This window comes from Mauremys reevesii, linkage group 5, assembly GCF_016161935.1.
Source record: "Mauremys reevesii isolate NIE-2019 linkage group 5, ASM1616193v1, whole genome shotgun sequence".
NCBI classification, from domain to species: domain Eukaryota; kingdom Metazoa; phylum Chordata; order Testudines; family Geoemydidae; genus Mauremys; species Mauremys reevesii.
The window spans coordinates 108,596,207-108,610,681 of NC_052627.1; positions in this window are offsets into that span (position 1 = coordinate 108,596,207).

A 14,475-nucleotide genomic window follows, 5' to 3' on the forward strand; every position below is an offset into this window, starting at 1 on the left:
GTATCCTATATATTCTGAACAGAAGTGGATTTGTGATGTTATAGCAAAAGTACCAGTCATAAAGGAACTGCTTTGGGTATGTTGACATTTATTGGATTGTTAGCATGTACTCTAGAACATAGCATTTCAGTAGGACTTCACATGAATTACTAGAATTTAATGCCAAATGATCTGGAAAATCCTTTGAGAAAGAAGAATGGTTGACTGCTAAGCACAAGAATCTGAGACCTTGAGCTGCTGAGCGAAGGAAAAAATCATTTTACTTTTCCAGATTCCTGTAACTGAACTTACACTGCTATATTTAAAGTACACTTTGAAATGGCTGGCATATCCATAATTTCTTCTCTCACCTAACTGTGCAGTTTTTCCACGAAATGCTAGGAAGCATTTTAAATAAGATGTTGCAGTATTACTAAGTGGTACAGAATTATATCAAGATTCAGAGATGTTGTGTGATATCTAACCTGGTGTCACTCAGCAAGAATGGGTCTACAAATAACCTACCTTATCACCTTTTCAAATTATATTTTTAAACAGTGGCAGCACAATATATCATTTGAAAATCAACAAAGTGGTAACATTTGAAATAGTTATTTATTTTTGGGAGGGCTATAGCTAAAAACAAACATTTAAGGGCATGAGCAGGCCATTGGAGGGAGTCATAGTTAAGGCTACGATTTAGTCATGGAGGTCATGGTAGTCAAGGATTCCATGACTATACCGGATCTCTGTGACCTCTAGGGCTTCAGGAGGTGGAGGAAGGACTGTGTGCTCCTGCCCTGCAACTGGAGCTGGAACCAGGACCCTGCAGCCTCAGCCCTGCGGTGTCCCAGGCTTGGTGGGGGCTGCAGCCGGGGCCGCCGACCATTGCCCAGTGGCTGCAGCAGGGGCCATGCGCCCCTCCCCTGGCTGCAGCCGGGGCTTGGTGAGGGCTGCAGCAAGGGCCGTGCACCACCATCCCGCAGCTGCGGCCAATTGTATGTGTGTGTGGGGGAGAGGGGGGGGCTGTGTGCCACCTGGGGCTGCATCCCGCCGCTGTGGTTGCTGGAGCCGGGGTTGTGCCTCCCACCATGGTGGGGAGCTCAGCCTGTCATTCTCCCCCCACCTCCATGGGACTCCATTCCACCCCTTCACCTAGCCCTGCCCGCTGGTTATTTTTAGTAAAAGTCATGGACAGGTCACAGGTTCTGCGAATCTTTGTGTATTGCCTGTGACCTGTCCGTGACTTTTACTAAAAATAACCGTGACAAAATCTTAGCCTTAGGCATAGTATGTATAGCTACATAGGTTTTATTGGTTTCTGTATATGGGATGGCCAGAAACTGGGAATGGATGACAGGGTGGATCACTTGAGGATTACCTGTTCTGTTCATTCCCTTTGAAACACCTGGCATTGGCCATTGTTGGAAGACAGGATCTTTGGTCTGATCCAGTATGGCTGTTCTTATGTTCTTATATGTTATGGTCTACCCTCTTGGCCAGCACACCAGGAATGTAATTGAGGAGCTCCAGAGCTAAAAACAAGAGCTGTTACATCTTGAGCTAAAAAGTTAAGGCTCTGTAGCTGGGGCTGTAATAATTCATATTCTCTGTGGATCAGCAGAGAGCAAGGGAGCCTGTAACATTCCCTCACCAGCAGGTCACATACATACAAACTCAGTGGCTCATTTTTCCAAGTGTGTGAAAATGATCGAGTGTGCTGAAAGAGGAACCATGTTACTTGTATCTCTCTGTAATGTTCTGGAAATATTATCCCCTCCCTGTTCCTGACTAGGATTTTTATTGTTCCAAAGTTGAGAGGGCCCTCAAAGAATCCTTCCCAGTCTTTAGACCATATTCAGTACATGGAAGGGCATGACACTGGAGTTTGTAATATCTTCTCTGCAGAGGTCTAACTAAAATAGATGTCTGAATAAAGCAGATAGTTCTCTACATCAAGTCCAAGATTTCAAAGAAAATTTGCTTCGGGTTAAGCTCCTATATCTTCATTAGACACCTAAATAAGTGTCCTTTAGATGCCAGTGTAATGCTGTAATTTAGGAAAGTAAGGGGTAACAACACTTTATTACCAAAAGCAATAAATGTCATCATTACTATGCACAGGAAAAGTTTGTTATGCAGTACGGAGAAAGGCTCTTAATAGGTTTGTCTGATCTTGGAAGCCACTGAGTGTCCCCGGGGGATGCTCTGGAACTGCTCCCCACAAAGCCAGTCAGGACTTTGGGGAGCCTCCTCTCCCTTGGAGCAGACTGTCTTCAAGGCAAGAAGCTCACACGGCTTCACCCTCTGACCTTGGAGCATTTAGCATATGCCCCTCTGTGTGCTTCCCACAGCGAGTCCGCCCAGGCGGGGTTCTGGGGAAGCCAGAGGGTCCTGCACACCCCCCCACTTTGCAGTCAGACGTGACTCTCAGCCAGCCAGTAAACCAGAGGTTTATTAGATGACAGGAACACGGTCTAAAACAGAGCTTGTAGGTACAGAGAACAGGACCCCTCAGCCGGATCCATTCTGGGGCCCAGCGAGCCAGACAACCCTGTCTGCCCCCCCTTCCGACCCCAGCCAGCTCCCAACTGAAAAACCCCCTCCAGCCCCTCTTTTCTGGCCTTTGTCTCTTTCCCAGGCCAGGAGGTCACCTGATCTCTTTGTTCACCTTTAGCTATTCCCTTGCAGGTGTTAGGCCTGAATGAAAATATAGCAGATAAAACAGTTATGCTAACTTGACTGAAATCAGGCTAGCAAAGGTTTGGATAATCCCAGAGTGGAAAAGTATTGAAATGCAGCATTGTTTAACAGAGCCCTGGAAAACGTGAGACAAGCCTGAGATAAACCAGGGATTGCATGGCTGGCATACCATTAGCTGTGCTAAGGACAGTGTTTGAAGAGCTAATAAGGAACTCTAGCATCCCACGGTTCAGATTCTAACTTTTGGTTGAGTTATAGGTTTGTTTAAAAACTCCCCTGTATTTCTAACTTTTGGGTGTTGTTAAAAAATAATTAATAATCTAAAGTTGTAGACATAAAGTCTAGGCATGTGTGTATATTAAAAGTGTCTAGTTTTAAGTTGTTAAACAAAGGGGGGTGGGTTTTGCTCAAGTGAGTGATGTATGACGTAATAAAACTGTCTATATAGGCTAATGCTAAGCTGTAAAAAGGGCCTGGTTCTCACTGGAGACGAGCGGCCTTTTGTTGATGCGTGCACTTGTCAATAAAAGGCTTTTGAACGGACCTTGCTGGTGTTGACTGTCTCTCTAGCTGAACAGACAACGAATTTCGCTGTCGGGGTTAAAGTCCCCAACATCTTTGGCGACTCCGCCGGGACTTTGTCTGACTCTCCGGCGGGGGATCAGACTCTGAGGCAATGCAGCGCGCATCCTCTGGTTTAGAGGAGCCTTGCCTGGTAATCTGATCTCTGCGTCGGTGATAAGGCGAGTTCTGTGAACCAGCTGAAGCTCGTAGAAATCCAGCAACATCCACCTACCCGTTGAGTAGGGTCAAGGTTGCCTGGGTTAGAGTCCCAGAGCAGATTGTCGGGGTTCGAGTCCCTGACAACTTAGGTCTGGGTTAGAGTCCCAGTCCAGGTCTGGGTTAGAGTCCCAGTCCAGGTTTACACAGGATCCAAGTAGTCTGGGTTAGAGTCCCAGCCTGGGTTTGAGTCCCAGTCCAGGTGTTCGAGTCCCCTGGAGAGGTAAGTGAGCGCTCGACGCGGGAGGTGGGGGTTAGAGTCCCTTTACCTCGACGAGGGAAAGAGGGGTTAGAGTCCCCTTACCAAATGGGACAAGTTGGCAGTAAGTGCCTGGGGGACGCCCCATTGTCTCTAATACTTAAAAATTAAAAGAAGATTTCTGGAATTGGGTAGCTTTTGGAGCTGTATGTTTAAAGCTGTATGCAGAGCGCTTGTAAAAAAAAAAAAAAAAAATCCCCCAGCATATGCCCCAGAGCCACACTGGGAGAAAGACTGTCCGTGGGGACGTCTGTCTCTGTTGGGCTCATGCCATCTGAATTTATTGACTGTGCAGCAAGATAAGATGCATAGTGGTAATAGGAAATAATGGCTTTGGTGTGTGTGTGTGTGTGTGTGGAAAATGGGGGAGAGACAGTCTAAATATTCCACCTCACCCCCTAAGGGTACCCCGGTATGTTACATGTATGTACATTATGGTCCTGAAACCTGCAGGTATTTAGAGAATTGGAATCTTTACACGCGTGAAAATCCGTCTAAACAATGTCCATTAGAAGGTATCTTCAATCTAGATAAGATCATATATCTCAGAGGAGCTTTTAATTACCAAAGGAAAAGCCTCTGACACAGTGTGAGCAATTCGTCTAGGAATGGGTTAATTTGAAACTCAGCTAAGCCCAGAGATAAAGAGAGCTGCTCTGTGTATTAGGTCAGACTATGTTAAGTACAAAGAAAAACTGCTTTTGGCCCCAGCTGGCTGTGGGAAAATATAGACAGAAGTAAATTAAAGGTAATATAAGTTACAGAACTGAGATTGCATTTGCAAAGCTTAACTGTTCAGTGAGATTTAACAGTTTTTGCAATCCCAGAGCTGGTATGGCTTGGTGACCTGAACTGAAATCTCTGAAAGAGACACTGCAGGAGATTCCAGGGTGTAAAAGAACAGCTCTCCCAAGAGTGGAAGCATGTTGGAAATACTGGATAAGCTGTATACAGAATAATCTCCTGTCCACCTATTCCCCTTCTCTGAATGTTATATACAGACGTGGTCAGTCTGGATATGTGTGAGTATTAAAGTAGCTTAAGGCTTGGGGAAGCTTTGGGGTTTGGTTATAGGGTGTGTTTTATCCTTCCCCAACGTCCTGAAGTAAATAAATTGGTAACAGATTTGTCACAGTTTGGTGAGCAATTGAGAATGGGGGAGCCCTATAGAATTTACACCATCTATCTGTTTTACCTTTGTTATTTTGTGTTTCTTTGTTTGGCACTGTTGGTGTGATATGTTGAGGATTGCATGATTAAAGGTGAGCCTACTCTCAGCTGCAGTAAGTCTGAGAACTGGAAAGGGGTTCTACCCCCAGTTGCAGCAGGACTGGGCAATAAAGTAGTTGGAGAAAAAAAACAAATATGTATTTGATAACTAGAACTAAGCAATTAAAAGCATAAATCATGATCTAGACAGCAACTCAAACCTGTGCCAGGGCAAGTTGCAGGCCTTAAGACAGGATTTCCAGTTAGAAAAGGAAGCCCTGGCTAAGCAAGTACAGTCCTTTAGGGACTTGTTAAAATTTAACTATTTGTGTTCAGCATACACCGTAACAGCAGTGTGTTTGCTACAAAAGAAAATTAAATAATTAAACACCAGTGGGCCGTGCATTTTGCCCAGGTGGCAAGCCTCACAGGGGAGGACTCGAGTAGTTTTGTGAGTAGAAATGTTTTAGGGAAAGGACCAAAAGGGTGGGGGCTACTTAAAAAGCCCACCCTCCTAGTTAAAACTGGTAGTGGACTACGTTGGTACCCATGAAAAGAGACGGTTCAAAAAAAAAAAAAAAAAAAAAAGGATCGGGCCCAGGCGGCCAGGCAACAGACAAAGAGCTTAAAAAACAGGTTGGAAACTTTTGAGGGTCTAGTAAAAAAAAGAAGTAAATAGGTATAAACATGGGGATTTCAAATACCCAGGAGAATACTTGTAATAGTGATTTAAGTTAAGAAAAGTGGTTGTTGGAAAAAACAAGTGAGTAATTTTAAAGCAGTGTAAAAAGTTAACTCCATAGTTGCTGGAGGGAACAGCAGTTGAACTTTGTAAAAATGCTAAAAAAAAAAATTCTTGGTGTCTTTAAAATGTTTGTAAATAAATTCAGGCAAAGAACTTATTAAATTGCAATCATTTGGTTATGACCCATTTAGTTAAATTATCTAAAAAATGTATATAGTGCTATGTAATTAAAATCTTATTAGGTTCTAAAGGCACTATAAGTGATGATGTTTTCTTTCAGTGTTTAAAAGCAGGAGTTAAAAGTAAAAAGCAAGTCAGGAAGCATCTGTATTGATGCAAGTTATCTAACTGATAAAGTAGAAGTTACTGAGACCTAAGCTGCCTATGAAACATATATATGAAAATATGGGGTAATTCCCCTGTTTTGCCTGAAATCAACTAAGGTACTTGTATATTTTCAGTGATGATTGATTGCCCAGAAAGGGTAGACATCTGTTTCTGTCTTTCAGATAATCAGAGAACACTGATGCCAGCTGAACAGCATTCAACGTACCATGATTTGCTGGCACAGTACAAATTGTGTTTTGTGTTCTATGTTCTGTCTTGTGGTGTTTGTCCTGTGGCCAAAATTGATGTGTTTAATATTTTTATGGGATGGTCTGATTTAAAATCAAGCAGCAGTGTTGAATTAAAATGCAGATATTTGTTTTGTTCAACTTAAAATACAAAGTGTTTGGATGCATCAGAAAAATGTAATATACTAAAGTCTTATACATTTTCTTAAGTAGGAGAAAGATACTACATTGGCCAAACCTTTTAATTGACAATTGTTATTGAAATTTGCATATTAACAGTCTTTAAAAGCAAGGGCATGGAAAGTTAACCCACTCCCCATATTGTACATGGGATCCTTCTGGCTACCTCAGACTTCTAGCCAGAGGGCTGGGGATGGTGGAAAGCTATTGGACTACAGTTTGTATTAACTGAACTCATCGAAGTGGGTGTGCTTGTCCTAGCTTGTTGTCCCAAAGCTCTAAAAAAAAAAAATTATTATTTTAGTAACAGACTATATGTAACAAACTTTAAATAATAAAACTAATGTACTGTATAAAGGCAATATATATGTGTTCATTGTTGAAAAAAAATGCATAAGGAAAGGCTAAGTTTCCTTTGTAGGTTAAAAAAAGCCAAACAAAAAAAAAAAAAAAAAACAAGTTAACTAAGAAAAAATAGCTAACATGCTGAGTTTAAAGATAGGGCATTAGCCCCATTTCAGGACACTGCTCTCAGCTAAGACTTAGCTAACAACCAAGACAGAGAGGGCTTAAATGTGCCCACATAGCTATAAAGTCTGCAAATCGCTGACAGGCACTAATGAAATGTGTTAGGTTTCTTTTTTTCACAGGTAAAGACGAACTACACAAAGACCCTAGGAGGCCTGCCACTTCTTGGAACCAAAAAACTGAATTAATGTAAAGCTCCACCAGCGAAAGACTGCTTTGGCTCTATGCTGGAAAGACCCTTATTAAGTCCTGGTGACCACCAACAGCGTTGTGCAGTGTCAGAATCCAGGATTTCCTGACCAAAAAGGACATTAAGAACTAACCCTGGTGTAAAAACCAAGAATTATACACTGGCAGGAAGAAATTTGTGGGACCCCTGTTTGAGACTGTGGTATTGATTAGATTTTGGGGTTTATTCTACAGGCTGCACCCTGTGTTTTGAATAAATCCTTCAGCATGTATTGCTCACAAGGGGCTGCCATTAAATTAGCACAACAGAGAGCCCAGGTTGTTTCCTCTGCAAGAAGAGGGAATTGACCAGATCTCTGTGGACTCAGGCCAATAATACAGCAGCCATTTAAAATATTCTTACAAGCTGGGAACATAATAAAAAATTGGGCCAACTAGAAAAGGCCACTAGCCTTATTTTTAAAGCTCAGCTGTCTTAAGTACAGGCTGGAGTTGCTAGTTACGTGTCATTTCCACCCTTAGTTCTGTGACCCAGACGTTACTAACAAAGATGGTACTAAATATTACTGAGGCTGGGAAGGCATTGCAGTGGGATCCAGACCAGACTTGGCCCACTGCCCTTACAGACACGTCAGGAGTACCATCTGATCTGTGGTCAGGGAAACATACTTGGACACTTTCTGGATGGAAGTGTGGACATTAACAGTGCTCCTTCCAAGCATATGGACCGGTTAGGGTGGGTGTGGGCTCCCACATACCAAATCCTGCTGGGTCCATGGGAAGAATGCATGTGGGACAAAATTACTCACCGGGACATTTGAGAACTTAAACCACTTGGTATACCTCACTAATTTATAGTCAGAGCCCCAAACCAATGAACCGTTACCCCTGAAGGCGATTTAAAGCTTCGTCTGCAACTGAAGAAAACGTAGCCCGGTTGTGCCCTGCCAAGCGGTAATTTGTTGTCCCAAGAGTCCCGTTGGTCCTCTAGGGACAAAGGGGGGATTGTTAGGCCTGAATGAAAATATAGCAGATAAAACAGTTATGCTAACTTGACTGAAATCAGGCTAGCAAAGGTTTGGATAATCCCAGAGTGGAAAAGTATTGAAATGCAGCATTGTTTAACAGAGCCCTGGAAAACGTGAGACAAGCCTGAGATAAACCAGGGATTGCATGGCTGGCATACCATTAGCTGTGCTAAGGACAGTGTTTGAAGAGCTAATAAGGAACTCTAGCATCCCACGGTTCAGATTCTAACTTTTGGTTGAGTTATAGGTTTGTTTAAAAACTCCCCTGTATTTCTAACTTTTGGGTGTTGTTAAAAAATAATTAATAATCTAAAGTTGTAGACATAAAGTCTAGGCATGTGTGTATATTAAAAGTGTCTAGTTTTAAGTTGTTAAACAAAGGGGGGTGGGTTTTGCTCAAGTGAGTGATGTATGACGTAATAAAACTGTCTATATAGGCTAATGCTAAGCTGTAAAAAGGGCCTGGTTCTCACTGGAGACGAGCGGCCTTTTGTTGATGCATGCACTTGTCAATAAAAGGCTTTTGAACGGACCTTGCTGGTGTTGACTGTCTCTCTAGCTGAACAGACAACGAATTTCGCTGTCGGGGTTAAAGTCCCCAACACAGGGGGAAGGGCCCCAGCCATTTGTTGCCAGGATACAGAGTGTTGGCCATTTATGCACACTGGAGACTTAAGAAATGCATAGGGGAAACTGAGGCACCCACACAGTATTCAGAGGAAATATTAAGAACAGTCCCACTTTGTCAAAACTGAATACTGTCAATGTGGGCTGAGGGCACTCATTACTTTGCTGGATATACCGTATATACTCGTTCATAAGCCGAATTGTTTTAGTAAAAAAGGGAAGCATCAGAGAAGGGGGGTTGGCTTATGAACAGGTATAGAGAGGGAGAGGTGGGACACAGCCCCTCTCCCCAACAGAGGGAGCAAGGAGAGGCAGCACAGCCAGCAGAGCCAGAAGGGAAGAGGCAGGGCCAGAGTCTCTCCGCTTCTGGCCACACTGCTCTCTCCCTAGCCTCCAAAGCAGCTGTAACTCCGGGGATGGCAGGCTGCGGCCAAGCTGCCTGGCCCAGCCTGCTGGAGCACGCTGCAGCCACACCGCTCAGCCCCACCCACCGGAGCATGCTGTGGCCCTGCCGCCCGGCCCTGCCTGCCAGAGCAGGCTGTGGCCGCGCTGTCCAGCCTGCCGGAGAAGCTTTGGCCAGGCCAGAGACATCCTCACCTGGCCTGCCCCAGCTAAGGTGGGATGGGATGGGGAGAGTGTGGGGGTCCCAGGCTAGGGGTGGGGTCATGTGGGGGGTGGTCACAGGGGTTATTCCCCTGACCCACAGCTTCTCTCCCTCCCCCCAAATTTCCCCACCAGTTGCTGTCCCAGCCCGTCAGGGTAAGCCGCTGGTACGCCGGGACACTTTGTTTACTTAGGTTTACCTCTGTGCCTGCGGACGCTCAAGGTAAACAAACCGTCTTGGCCTGCCAGCGGCTTTTCCTGATGGCCCGGGAGCCAAAGTTTGCCGACCCCTGAATTATAGGGTCGGCTACTGAATGGGTCATAAAAAAATTCAATTTTTAATTATCCATCTTGGGGGAGGGGCCAATTATAAACAAACTGGCTTATGATCGAGCATATACAGCACTTAGAATCTTGCAAGGTCATGGCTTTAATATTCTGCTAACCGTGCACCACGGTGCATCACTTTATCTTTGTTATACATTGTCTGCGGAAGCGTCACTCCATCATCCATATTAGCAACACAGTAGAGTAATTGGATTCACTTTTCTCAATTCATATGTACACCTCTGTCAAAAATAGAATCAATGTTATCTTAAAGATGGGAAAAGAGCAAGCTAAGCTGTCCCTTTTCCTAATAGCACATTTGACCATACATAAAGCCGAATGTCCCGCATCACTCAGGAACCTGCCTTTTGTATAGAAACGTTGTTTCAGCCATTTTCAGTTGCCACGTCTTTGCATTTCTTCAAAACGCAAGAGTGACGTTCAGCCCTCTAAAGCTGACATGCCACACTTAAACTTATATTTTCATTCTCTTTGGTCTGGGCAAAGTGGCCATCAATGAATAGTAAGTGATACTTCCTCTTTTTCTTCTTTTTGTAAAGAAATTAGTAGTAAGCAGAAAAATCTACACAAGAAAAAGACAGCTCCCAGCCACTAGCCTGTGCACAAATACTGTATTACAACTAGGAGTACTTCAGGCTTTTGTGATTGCCGCACTAGACTCCTGACTCTCAACTAATGAGTCTCTGTGCTAGGGTTCATCATGCTCTGCTGTCCACCTTCCATTGTGTAGATACTCTAACCTGCAGTGGATCTTCAGTGACCGTGACATTTGGATCTGGAGCAACCCAATCTGACTGCAGTTGAATGGAAAGCAGCAGGCACCAGGCCCAATCATCATTTGCACTGGCTGGAATTCGGCTCTTTGAGGGAGATTTTTAAAGGCAGCGCAAAGGCCTTAGTAAGGCCAAGGATCTAGCTTAAGTTTGGTCAAATGAAAAGGTTGGGAGTCACAACTGCTGTACACTTACACACACACACACACACACTCTCCATTAAAAGAACACTATCCAGGGTGCAAAGTCAAGCACTCAAAAGTTGGGAAATGCCATCAGTATGGTTGACTATGCAACCTTAATTGGGCCCCCTTGTCCATAGTGGGATGGGACACTTTGTCAGTGGGTTTCACAGATATTTGCTAATAGCAGAGAAATGGTGAGGCTCAGTAATCTTGGGTACCATACCAGGCACTGGAGGGAAGTGTGTCCTCATGGGCACAGACTCTTCTGCATATTCTCCCCAAGCTTGATCCCTTCTGTGCTGTTCCCTCCAACCTGTCTGTATCCCCATCCTGCCTCTTCCCCACTCCTGGCTCCTTGTTCCAGTCCCATTCTCCTCTCTTAGCCGGTCAGGCTTCTCATTCCACTCTCCTTGCCCAACAAGTCCTAGTCTCACCCTTCTGGATTCCCAGGCCCAGTCCATCCCCTTACCATTCCTTCACTCCAGTTGCATTGCCCAGCCAGTCCCAGTTTCCTTACCAGCTGTCTCAATCCAATTTGTCTCTCTCCTACCCTGGCTTCCAGGCTCCCCCCACCACCCACATTCTCCATTGACTCCCCATCCTAAAGTCCCTCCCTGGGCTACTCATCCAGTCTTAGCATCCCTCAGCCTCCCCCTCCCAGCTCCTTGTCCAAGTCTCTTTGCCCCTTCAGTCCCAGTTCTCCCCACGGACATCCACTTCTTGTCAGATTTGTCTCCCCTCTCCCTTCACCTCCTTCCCTCTGCCCTACTGGTTCTCACTCCCAATCTCCTTGCCCAGTAAGTCCCAGTTTCCCCCCACTCCTCATCTGGTCTCAGTCATTACCCACTTTCTGGCTCCCAGTTCCTCTCTTCCATTGCTGTCCCCAGTTCCCGGTCAGAATCGCCTTGCCCAGCCATTCCCAGTCTCCCCTGTGCCAACTCCTAGTCCCAGTTCCCTTCTCCCCACACAGATACCATCCCCTCTGTATTTGAATAAGGCAGTTTCCTCTGCCACACTCCTAGGCCCAGCAGCAGGATGACTGATAGACGAGGAGAGACTGGCTCTTTGTTCAGGTGCCCAAACCCAGCATTGCCTGCAGCAGTGCAGAATTTGTGCTCAGCCCCTAGCTAGAGCATGCCCAGTGCAGACAGAATCTTCAGTTGAATTTAGCTGCTAGAATCTAAGAAATCTCTGAGCACGGGTGAACTGCAATTTTTCAAATTGGCCAAATCTGGACAGATTGTCATGGGGACAGCAAAAGACACATTCCTGGCATAAAGCTAACCTCCTTGCCAAATTTCATACTCCAAAGCTCTAGAGCAGTGATACTCTGACTGAGGCTTGGGAGCCCCGAATGGCTCTTTAATGTGTCTCCTGCGGCTCATTGCATCACATGATCTTAGAACACAGTGATTTAATTATTAACCAATCAGGATGCGTTTACTATGTTATTAACCAATTGTAGAATACTTGGTCAGTCATTTTGCTGTCACCACTGCTCTAAAACTTCTCAAGAAAAGGCTGCCAGAATATTTTTTAACATGAGCAAAACAACATATTTTCCCCCAACCTCATTCTTGGAAGCAGCAAACCATTTTGGCTAAAATTTACAAATAATGATAATAACCAGCTTGAGGCAGATTCCTCATACTGAATATTTCTGACCAAACAATTAAAGTTTGGTAACTGAAAACAGGGTCTTACAATTAGGAAGTGTTGGGCAACCTTAAAATAGATAGTGCTACCAGTCCCATCTATAACTGTAGCAGACTGCTAGTCTCATATATTTAAAATTATATATTCAGTCACTAGTAATTGTAATCACTAATACGAATCACTGGCAAATATTAGTAATGTGTGAAGGCTCTAAAAGGGCTTTTAGCCAGAAGAGTGGAGTAATTCTAGTACAGTAGTATTATTCATAACCTGGGGAGTATAAAGCTAAATGTAAATCTGTGAACTAAAGTAATCGTAGCATTTGTTGACAACTGAATGAGTCCTTATGACAAAAATAATTTGAAAGCATAAGGATATGTGTGTAGGACGTTACACTAGTAATAAGGGACATTTAAAAGCACAAAATGCTAATGAACCCTCAGCATCTGAACCAACTGAGGTTATGGGTCAAATTCTCTTATCATTTATACCAATTTAAATCCAAAGTAACCCACTTAAATCAATGGGGAGTTATTCTGTATTTGCACACCATTAACTGTAATCAGAATTTGGATTTTACAGAACATTACAGTACAGTCAGCTAAAATGCACATGTCCTCCACTCTCTCCTGTCAACATGTCTCAACCCTATTTTGGGGAGATGTCCTCTGGGGGTGAAAGGCTAATTCAGCCTGCAAATCAGTTCAGTCCAGGTGACTTCCTCTAAGGGTATCAGCTGTCATGGCAGTTTTTGTGATACAAGCACTTGTCTACCAGGAACAAAATTCAGGTTACCAACTCATTTCCCAGTCATCAGATGATAATGATAGTTGATCACACTACACACTGTGCAAACAGTACTACAGTCTTCTAGAGTGATAGCCATGAACCTATTGTAAGCTATATCATTTTGGACTATGATTGCATCAATTTTTGTGTGTGTGATGTTGGCTGAATTTGAACTGGTGACCAAGAAGTAAAAGGTTGTTATACCAATCTTCTGAGCCATCTTCTCTAGTCATATTTACACAATGGCTCCTAATGGTACCTTTAGAGCCACTTTGATCAATTTGTGAGCCTAGTCCAACGAACGTTCACTCTGATCAGTAATCCTTACTCAGGCGTGTAGTCCTAATGTAGATTACTCATGTGAGTAAGGTTTTCAGGACCATGCACTATGTCAGCAGTTTTTAAAATGTGTTGGAATAAGTGGTAGAAATCCTCATGAAAAGTAGCTCCTGTACACTTTTATAGCTATTTCTCAAAATTAAATATCTCTAAGTGCCCTTCCTTTTTCAGTTTCTTAAGGCAATTATAGGTAGTTATGGATAAATTACTTGCCATGATTTTATTGTTTCTGTATCAAAGCTGCTTTTAAGTTACATGTTCACAGAACAGCATCGCAATTTGACAAATATTTCATTTTACACTAAATTCTTTGACTAAAAATAAGTAAGTGCTGCATTGTAAGGCCTTGTGCTGTGTACCAAGCTTCAACCTGGAAAGAAGTTTTGCAGATAAGTTTGTGCTTAAATTCAGTCTTAACTACAGCAGCACTAGGGGGGTCTGCAATTATGTAGTAAAGCAGAGCTATATGCCCAAGATTCAGAACCAGCCAGAATTGTTTTGGGAGGTGATGGTAAGGTGGGAACACCAATGATGAGTTCTTCCAGGGGGCATTGATAGACAAGAGTGGGCTGCTAAGATATAAGTCATATTCACATTGTGCTTGGATTTCTGCAGTCCCGCTCTAATATTGCCTCCTCACCATAGTCTGGACCAGGGGTAAGCAACTTGTGGCACACAAGCTGATTTTCAGTGGCACTCACACTGCCTGGGTCCTGGCCACCGGTCTGGGGGTGCTCTGCATTTTAACTTAATTTTAAATGAAGCTTCTTAAACATTTAAAAAACCTTATTTACTTTACATACAACAATAGTTTAGTCATATAATATAGACTTATAGAGAGAGACCTTCTAAAAACGTTAAAATGTATTACTGGCACGCGAAACCTTAAATTAGAGAGTAAATAAATGAAGACTCGGCACACCACTTCTGAAAGGCTGTCGACCCTGGCCTCTGGACTCAGGGAAGGAAAGTCAACAAAG